The 10472-nt window shown below is 36.8% G+C and overlaps 1 pseudogene; it reads right to left on the bottom strand.

Annotated features, from left to right (window-relative positions):
• Nucleotides 1–10018: 10018 nt before the first annotated feature.
• LOC114206888 (U6 spliceosomal RNA) lies at nucleotides 10019–10115 on the bottom strand (annotated as a pseudogene).
• Between the last annotated feature and the right edge of the window lie 357 nt (nucleotides 10116–10472).

Here is a 10472-nt window from a genome sequence, read left to right as displayed (position 1 = left end):
TCTATGGGAGGGAGGGACTCTGTGGACACAAATAGGGGAGAGAAACAGACTCCCAAAACGGAGATCCTGCTCTCCAAAGAAGACAAATCACTATAACATCTGGCTTTGAAAACCAGAGGGGCAGAATTTCATGAGTTCTTACAACCCATGGGACTTAAACCCTGGAATTTTTAAAAATCAGTAGGCTTGGCTCTGGGAGAGTCAGGAGGACCAGAGGAAACTGATTCCCCACCTTCAAAGAGACAGCACAACTAACAACCCACAGGGATACAGCAGAGAAGCAGCAGTTTGAAAGGTGCTAGCTCATACAGGAGGGAGAGTTATTTGCTAATCTCAAATCAGGTCCCAGAGGGACAGAAATCATTGGGGAACTCCTCCAGGAACAAAGAAACTGACAGGCACCATTTCCTTCCCCCACCCCACAGTGTAAACACATGGCCACCCAAGAGACATGTTATCTAACTTGCTAGCAATGTCCCCCATCCCCCTTGCCCTGTGCTCCCACAAATCTACTCCTCTGGAGAGCCCACTGCAGCCCTGGCACTGAAGGGCCCCTTGCACAGAGAACCCAGGGCACATAAGGCTTGCTAGCACCACTGCCCACCCCCCACACTGCCCTCCAGTGCTGTGCTTCAGTGGATCTGCCCTCTCCAATACTCTCTGGGAGCTCATGCAGGGCTGTGCCACAGGCCTGCAAGTGTGTAAGCAGCCCTTAAAGTGGCCAGTGCCATTCCAAAGTGACTTCTGCTTTAGAGAGAAGGAAAGATAACCACACACACCAGTCAGATGTGGGTCCCAGAAGTGGGCTGGAGGCAGACAAGTGGTCTGACTGCAGACCCCACACACCAAAGAAAGGTTCTCAGGGGAAAACAGAAAGAAAATGCCTGGCGGTGTGGTGCTACTACATCTCTGACAACCACCCGGTCTGACCAAACGCAAGCCCAGGGAGTCACCAGACTGGCCCATTAACACCACAAGAACCAATCACTACCCACAACAGGCAAAGAACCATTGCAGATGACTGGACTGAAGGAAAAATTGGCTCAGCCACAACAGCAGGGCACATGCAACACACATAGGAGACACCCCTGAAGCACCAGGTTCTGATGAACAGGGGATGCTACATAGCATGGCACTAAAAGACCTCTTCTTCATAAGGACACTACTTTCCAGTGCAGGAGACATGGCTGTCTTTCCTAACACAAAGAAACAGACACAGAAAGTTAGACAAAATGAAGAAACAGAGGAAAGTGTCCCAAATGAAAGAACAGGACAAAGCCATAGCAAGAGACCTAAAGAAAACAGATATAATTAATGTACTTGACAGAAAATTTAAAGTAATGATCATAAATGTACTTTCTGGACTTGAGAAAAGAGTGATGGAAATTAGTGAGACCTTTAACAATGAGATATAAAAGAACCAATCAGAGATGAAGAACACAATAAATGAAATTAAAAATACACTAGATGGCGTAAGTAGTAGACTAGAAAAAGCAGAAGAATGAATCAGTCACCTAGAGGACAGAGTAATGGATAGTAATCAAGCTGAGCAAGTGAGAGAAAAAAATATTATGCAAAAGACTAGACTTATGGAAATCAGTGACACCATCAAGCATCATAACATTCACACTATAGGCATCCCAGAGGAGAAGAGAAAGAAAAGGGGGCAGAAAATTTATTTGAATAAATAGTAGCCAAAAAATTCCTGAATCTGGGGAAAGAAACAGAAATCCAGAACCAGGAGGCACAGAGATTCCCCAAGAAAATCAACCCAAGGAGGACCACACGAAGACACACGGTAATTAGAATGGCAAAAAGTAATGATAAAGACAGAATTTTAAAAGCAATAAGAGAAAAGAAGGCAGTTACATACAAAGGAAATCCCATAATGCTATCAGCTGATTTTTCGGCAGAAATCTTGTAGGCCAGAAGAGAGTGACATGATATATTCAAAGTGCTGAAAGGAAAAAATGCAGCCAAGGATACTCTATCCAGCAAGGTTATCACTCAGAATAGAAGGAGACATAAAGAGTTTCTCAGAAAAACAAAAATTAAAGGGATTTATGACCAATAAACCAGCCCTACAAGAAATGTTAAAAGGGACTGTTTGAGTAGAAAATTCATAAACAAGAGTAAAGAAAGTAAGAAGCAGAAAGGCAGTAAAAATAAGTACATCTGTAAAAATCAGTCAAGGGACTCACAAAATAAAAGGATGTAAAGTATGACAGCACTTACCTAAAATGTGGAGAGGAGAGGAGTAGGAATGGGTTCAAATTTAAATGACCATCAACTTAATATAGACTGTTATATGGAGAAGATGGTATATACAAACCTAATGGTAGCCACAAATCTAAAACCAGTAATAGATACGAAGAAAACAGAAAAAAGGAATCCAAGTGTATCACTAAAGAAAGACAACTAACAGTGAAAGAAGAGAACAAGAGAAGAAGGGAACAAGTAAAAATGACCATAAAATGAATAACAAAATGTCAATAAATGCATACGTACCAATATTTACTTTGAATGTAAACTGACTAAATACTCCAATCAAAAGACATAGGGTGACAGAATGGATAAAAAAGCAAGATTCATCTATATACTGCCTACAATAGACCTCATTTCAGACCTAAAGACACATGCAGATTGAAAGTGAAAAGATGGAGGAGCATTTATCATGCAAAATGGATGTCAAAAGTAAGTCAGGGTAGCAATACTTATATTGGACAAAACAGACTTTGAAACAAAGATTATAATGAGAGACAAAGAAGGACACTATATAATCATTGAGGGGACAATTCAACAAGAAGCATAACAATTGTAAATATGCACCCAACATGGGAGCTCCGAAATACTTAAAGCAGTTAATAACAAGCATAAAGAAAGTATTCAATAGTAATACAATAGTAGTAGGGGACTTTAACACCCCACTTACATCAATGGATAGATGATCCAAATAGTGGCTTCAAATGACACATTGGACTAGATGGATTTAACAGATATATTCAGAACATTTCATCCTAAAAAGGTAGAATATACATTCTTTTCTAATGCACAAGAAACATTCTCCAGAATAGAATATGTATTAGACCACAAAACACATATCAACAAATTCAAAAAGATCAAAGTCATTCCATGCATCTTTTCTGACCACAACACTATAAAACTAGAATTCAATCACCAGAAAAAACCTGGAAAGAACACAAATATAAGGAGGCCAAATCACATGCTGCTAAACAATGAATGGGTCAACCAAGAAATCAAAGAGGAAATAAAAAAATACATGGAAACAAATGAATAGGAAACACAATGGTCCAAAATCTTTGGGATGCAGCAAAAGCTCTTCTAAGAGGGAAGTTTATAGCAATACAGGCCTACCTCAAGAAGCAAGAAAAAACTCAAATAAACAACCTAACCCTACACCTAAAGAGCTAGAAAAAGAAGAACAAACAAGACCCAAAACCAATAGAAGGAAGGAAATAATAAAGATTAGAGCATAAATAAATGAAATAGAAACTAAAAAAACTAATAGAATAGATCAATAAAACCAGGAGCTGATTCTTTGAAAAGACAAACAAAATTGATAAACCTTTAGCCAGATTCATAAAAAAAGAGTAAGGACTCAAATAAACAAAATCAAAAATGAAAGAGGAGAAATAACAACCAATACAGAAATACAAAGGATTATGAGAACATTATGAAAAATTATATACCAACAAATTGGACAACCTAGAAGAAATGGATAAATTCCTAAAACATACAACCTTCCAAAATTAAATCAAGAAGAAATAGAAAATTTGAACAGATTGATTACCAGCAGTGAAATTGAATCAGTAATCATAAAACTCCCAACAAACAAACAAAGCCTAGGACCAGATGGCTTCCCAGATAAATTCTATGAAACATTTAAAGAAGAGCTAATACTGGCACACCTGGGTGGCTCAGTTGGTTGAGCATCTGACTCTTGATTTCGGCTCAGGTTATGATCTCAGGGTCCCCGGGGTGGGCTCTGAGTTCAGGGCAGAGTCTGCTTGGGATTCTTTCCCTCCCTCTCCCTCTGTCCTTTATCTCACTCACGCTCTATCTAAATAAATAAATAAATAAAATCTTAAATTTTTTTAAAAATAAAAAAGAGTTAATGCCTATTCTTCTCAAACTATTCCAAAAAAATAGAAGGAAAACTTTCAAATTCATTCTACAAGGCCTGCATTACCTGATAAATTGAAGATGATACAAACAAACTGAAAGATAAACCATACTCATGGATTGGAGAACAAATATTGCCAAAATGTCCATACTACCCAAAGCAATCTATAGATTTAATTCAATCCTTATCAAAATACCAATAGTATTTTTCACAGAACTAGAACAAACAATCCTAAAATTTGTATAGCATCACACAGACCCCAAATAGCCAAAACAATCTTGAGAAAGAAAAACAAAGCTGGAGGTATCACAATTCCAGATCTCAAGTTACACGACAAAGCTGTAGTAACCAAAACAATACGGTACTGGCACAAAAACAGACACACAGAAAAATGGAATGGGATAGAAAGCCCAGAAAAAAACCCACAATTTTATGGTCAATTAATCTTCGACAGAAGAGGCAGGAATATGTGATGGGGAAAAAGACAGTCTCTTCAACAAATGGTGTTGGGAAACTGGACAACTACATGCAAAAGAATGAAATGGAACCACTTTCTTAACCACTCACCAAAATTAACTCAAAATGAATTAAAAACCTAAATGTGAGACCTGAAACCATAAAAATTCTAGAAGAGAGCACAGGCAATAATTTCTCTAACATTAGCTGTAGCAATATTTTTCTAGGCATGTTTCCCAAGGCAAGGGAAATAAAAGCAAAAATAAACTATTGGGACTATATCAAAATAAAATCTTCTACACAGCAAAGGAAACAATTCAACCAAACTAAAAACAGCCTACTAAATGGGAAAAGATATTTATAAAGGACATATCTGACAAAAGGTTAGTATTCAAAACATATAAAGAACTTAAATGACTCAACACCCCAAAAATAATCCAATTAAAAATGGGCAAGAAGACAAATAAAATCTTAAAAAAAAAAAGAAAGTGGGAGGGGAGGGCGCCTGGGTGGCTCAGTCAGTTAAGCATCTGCTTTTGGCTCAGGTTGTGATGCCAGAATCCCAGGATCAAGCCTGGCATTAGGAATCCCTGCTCAGAGGGGAGTCTGCTTCTGCCTCTCCCTCTACCCCTCCTCCGGCTCATGCTCTCTCTCTATCGAATACATAAATAAAATCTTTTAAAAAATGGACAGAAGACATGAACAGACATTCCTGCAAAAAACACATACAGATGGCCAGCAGACACATGAAAAGATGTTCAACATCACTCATCATCAGGGAAATGCAAATCGAAACCCAATGAGATATCACCTCATGCCTGCCAGAATGGCTAAAATAAAAAACACAAGAAACAGCAAGTGTTGGCAAGGATGTGGAGAAAAAGGAACCCTCTTGCACTATTGGTGGGAATGTAAACTGATGCAGCCAGTTTGGAAAACAGTATGGAGGTTTCTCAAAAATTTAAAAATTGAACTAGCCTACAATCAGGTAATTCCACTACTATTTACCCAAAGAGTACAAAAACACTAATTTGAAGAGATACATAGATCTCTATGTTTATTGCAGCATTATTTACAATAGCCAAATAATGGAAGCAGTCCAAATGTCTATGGATAGATGAATAGATAAAGAACTGGTATATATACACATATATACATATATATAGCAATATTATCCAGCCATAAAAAGGAATGAAATCTTGCCATTTGCAATGACATGGATGAATCTAGAAGGTATGATGCCAACCAAAATAAGTCAGTCAGAAAAAGAAATACCATATGATTTCACTTATATGTGGGGTTTAAGAAACCAAACAAGGGGCAAAAAGGAAAGAACTAGAGACAAACTGAGAAACAGACTCTTAACAATAGAGAACAAACTAGCCCTTGCCAGAGGGGAGGTGAGTGGGGCATGGGTGAAATAGGTGATGGAGATTAAAGAGTATACTTATCATTATGTGCACTGATTGAGGAATAGAATCATTATATTGTACACCTGAAACTAATATAACACTGTATGTTAACTACACTGGAATTAAAATAAAAAACTTAACAAAATTCAAAAAATTATGTTTAGAAAATAATTTGATAACATTTCTAAAGAGCTAGAGTTAAGAGACTATGGGGAAGTAATTTTTTTTCCTGATTAAAAAAAGATAATCATAGTACTTTGCTCTGCCAGTTATGCCCTAATTTTTTTTTTTCTCTATTCTGTTCAGATTGAAAAAGGCTGAAGTCTATGAGATCCAAGTCTATGTGGGAAGGCTAAACAAGCCCATGTGGAGACTTTCCAAACAGATTTGATGAGAGGTACTGAGAAAGGCCTGCCCTTGGATTGTTCCAGAGAAGATGGCTCCTTCTCATTTGCTATGTGAGGTAAAAGAAAGCTGTTGAAGCTTTGGCTGAAAACAACAACAAATCTCAGGTCAAATAAATCCACTTAACTGCCTGCCATAGATGTTCTTAAGTTATTTACTTTATTTAAATCTGGCAGTGGGTGAATGATGTTGAAGTTTATCTTAATCGGCTTGAGATGCTATAACAAAATATCATAGACTGGGTGGCTTAAACAACAGATATTTATTTCTCACAGTTCTGCAAGCTAGGAAGTCTAAAATAAGGTGCTGGCCAATTTGGTTCTGTTGAGATCCCTCTCCTGGCTTGCAGTGGCTGCCTTCTTGCTATGTCCTTATATGGTGGGGAGAAAGTGAGCTCTGGTCTCTTTTCCTCCTGTTATAAGGACACTAATCCCATCATGAGGACCCTACCATCATGACCTCAAGTGAATCTAATTACCTCCCAATGGCTCCACCTTCTAATGCCATCACACCAGGGATTAGGACTTCAGTATATGAATTTAGGGGGACATCAACATTCAGTTCATAGCAAGGTTTCTAGAGAGATTCAGTGTTCTAATAAGATGACCTGAGAAAAGGAGGAAGTATTTGCAAACATTCCTATTTTAACACTGAAATACTCACTATAGCATTTCTTTAATTACACTATGAGTTAAATCAGGGTGCCCAAAAATGTACTGGCTCTGGAGAATAAAAAGTAAGGAACTACAGTACCTCTGGTTTAGTCTTCTTTAAAATTAAGTTGAAAATATTATGCACACACTGAAAGGAATGAGGAAGTTTTGTATATACTGACCTGAAATGACTGGCTATATTAAGTAAAAAAAAAAATCAAGATGCAAAACAGTTTTTAAAAGTAAATTGTGTTTTGTGTAAGTGGTAGTGAAATATAAATATAGATATATATTTGTAAAAAGAAATTTTGGAAGGATAAATCAATGTTATAAAAATGGTTAATTAAATGGGAAAGAGTATAGGATAAAGAAGGCAGTTAACTTCTAGAACAGAACTTCTCTAAATATGTTTTCTTATATAATTCTCACCTTGGGAACATATATAATTTTCATACTCCAAAAATAAATTACTTTAAAATGGAAAAATATATCTATTCCTAAAACACTGAACCAAACTGAAATGAATGAACCAATTATATGTCAAATTGGCAAGATATATACATGAAGAAAATACTTATTGTAATTGACTTTTATACCCAGTATTTTGACTGTATATCCTTGATGAAAAATATTAACAACTGAGCTTCAAAAAAGTCTTACGTTTCATTCATTAATCTAATTTTTAGAAATATTATTGATACCATTAATTTTAGTGTGTGTGTGTGTGTGTGTGTGTGTGTGTGTTAGGATAGAGCAAATAAGAAACTGTATAGGACCCATTTATGAATTTCTGCAGATAACTGTTAAAAATAAGATAAATAACATGATTATTTTTTTCTTCCATTCATTTTTTTAATGAAACTATATAATTTGGCTTAAAGATTTAAATTCAGTTTTAATGTGAAAACATTTAGGGTTCTACCATTGTGGACTCTTCGGCACCTGCCTGCTTGCTCAGGAGAGAGCCCCAGCTGCTGCTATCACATCCTCCTATCCAAATACTGCCCAGTTGTCTTGGACTCCTGAATGAGGGTTTGGGCTTTATCATGTCTGCTATGGCGGGAGCCGCATCAGCTCCAGTGCACAGGCCTGACCTGACCAGACCTAAAGATGCTCTAGCTCCTCTAAGTGCTATGTACTTAGATGATATGTAGCCTAATAGAGTGTGGGATTTGGTGTCCCTAGGCTTCCTGGATAATTCCAGGCAACACATGTGGAAGTGTAGGGCCATTAACAACTTTTGAGACAAACTGACCAGTGCACCAGGAGTCAGGAGGAAGCCTGAAAATAAATTCTTCTCACTTCCTTTTCCCCCACTGAGGACTATTCTGAGGCCAGTCATTTATGAAAGCCTGATTGGAAGGTTTCTTACACGACTAGGCTTCTTCCTCTGCCTCAATTCCCTTTTACCCTCATTCGATGTGTCTTGTGTTTGGGTTTGCATCTTCCAATAAATAAACCCTTAATAGGTGATCTCCTTCTGGTTCTGTTTTGTAGACAATCAGAGCTAAGAAAGCAATTACATTAATGTGTTAGCACAAAAATATTTTGTTGTAAGAGGGGAAAAGAGAGAGAGGTATGAAAACAAAGAAATAAACAAAAATCACATAATTCAATTTGAATTGGAAATATCTGCATGAATTGACAAAAATAACAACCACCACCAGCTCATTTCATGGTTTTGTCCACTGAAAAGCAATAACAATAGCAATGAGCTATCTATTACCTGGATTATGGTCTATATTTATTTATTTCCATAAAAGCACCAGAAGAATGACTATTTCTAAGTCTAAGCCAAGTTATAGAAGATGAACCTAAGACCTGGGGGAGGCCAAAATGCAAGCTATCAAAGAAAATGAATTACCTCAAAAGGCCATAGAAGCCAATATGAAGAGGATCTCAACAATCAAAGATAATAAAATTTAAGCATTAAAAAGAACACTGAATACAATTTATTAGGGAAAAAATTGTTATGTAAAAGTCCATTAAGTTCATAGCATAAGAGAGAAAGCCAACAAAACTCAATTCACTAACTACCTTATTCAAAAGCAAAAAACTAAAAATAAAAATTTAACCTGTTTTTCCTTTATGAAATGAATTTGAAGCTAACTAGTGCTGGCTACTAAAGGAAAGTTTTTTGGGGTGCCTAGGTGGTTCAGTTTGTTAAGCAACTGCCTTCGGCTCAGGTCATGATCCCAGGGTCCTAGGATCGAGCCCCACATCAGGGAGCCTGCTTCTCCCTCTCCCTCTACCAGCTACTCCACCTGCTTGTGCTTACTCTCTCTGTTAAATACATAAATAAATAATAAAAAAATAAATAATGTTCTTTGAGAAGAATTCTTACTGGTAGATGTCGATGGAATAATAGAATTGGAAAATCATGATTTTGCAACCTTTAATAAAATAATCGATATTTATTTTGAATCTTATCGGGAAGTGAATTTTTACGCACTTCTCTAAGAAAAGACCTTTTTCTTTAATAATGAAAAAATGTATAAATAGATTAAAAGAATATTGATTTATAGCCTGGAGATTAGAAATGCTTTTTATGGCAAACTGTAAGTATTGTCCACTTAAACTTTAAAATATTTTATTTATTTATCTGAGAGAGAGAGTCGGGGGGGTGGGGAGCAGAGGGAGAGGAACAAGCAGACTCCTCGCTGAGTGCAGAGTCTGACGCAGGGCTGGATCTCGAGACCCTGAGATCATGACCTGAGCCAAAATCAAGAGTTGGGTGCTCAACTGACTAAGCCACACAGGTTTCAAAGTGTTTTTCTTAGCAGTTTGATTTTATTCACCAGATTCATGATAATTTAGCCGCTGAGTGAGACCTCACTGATCAAACTCTCAATAGAGTATATAAGAGAGAAATGTAGAATCTTTTAGCATGTGGAACATTGCTACAATACTTTCTTCTCACAAAATAGTAATAATAACAGTTATTATTATTATTATTTTAATGCTTCATGAATTCGCATGTTATTCTTGTGCAGGGGCTAATAGTCTCTGTATTGTTCCAACTTTAGGTACTGCCAAAGCAAGCACAGAAAACATTATTTTAAAAATAAATGGAGTGATTCTCGTAGATTAAATTAAAATTTAGAGTAGAAACAATGGATCAGATGAGTGTTTAATGTTTCAGAAGTAACTGGAAGTGATCTGAACGATCTATTGCAAATAAGAGATCAGGTAGGTAATATTTTAATGACTTGAACTCAGCAGCAGAGAGTGGGCATAATTATTTGAATTTGAGACGTGTTTCAGAAATGGATGTGGAGGCTGGAAAAGAGGAAATGTTAAACAGAAAGTCAAAATAGAATCCCAAGTGAATAGCTGTGGTGAATGCTTAACTAGCTTTTCATAAAAGTCGAGATACAGATTACATGGTGTTGAGCGGTGACT

This window comes from Eumetopias jubatus, unplaced genomic scaffold (genome assembly GCF_037043125.1).
Source record: "Eumetopias jubatus isolate StellerSeaLion01/CBP00866 unplaced genomic scaffold, mEumJub1_p1.0 scaffold_2, whole genome shotgun sequence".
In the NCBI taxonomy this organism is placed as follows: Eukaryota; Metazoa; Chordata; class Mammalia; order Carnivora; family Otariidae; genus Eumetopias; species Eumetopias jubatus.
The sequence above is the reverse complement of the archived record's forward strand: the minus strand, read 5'-3'. Positions and strand labels throughout refer to the sequence as shown.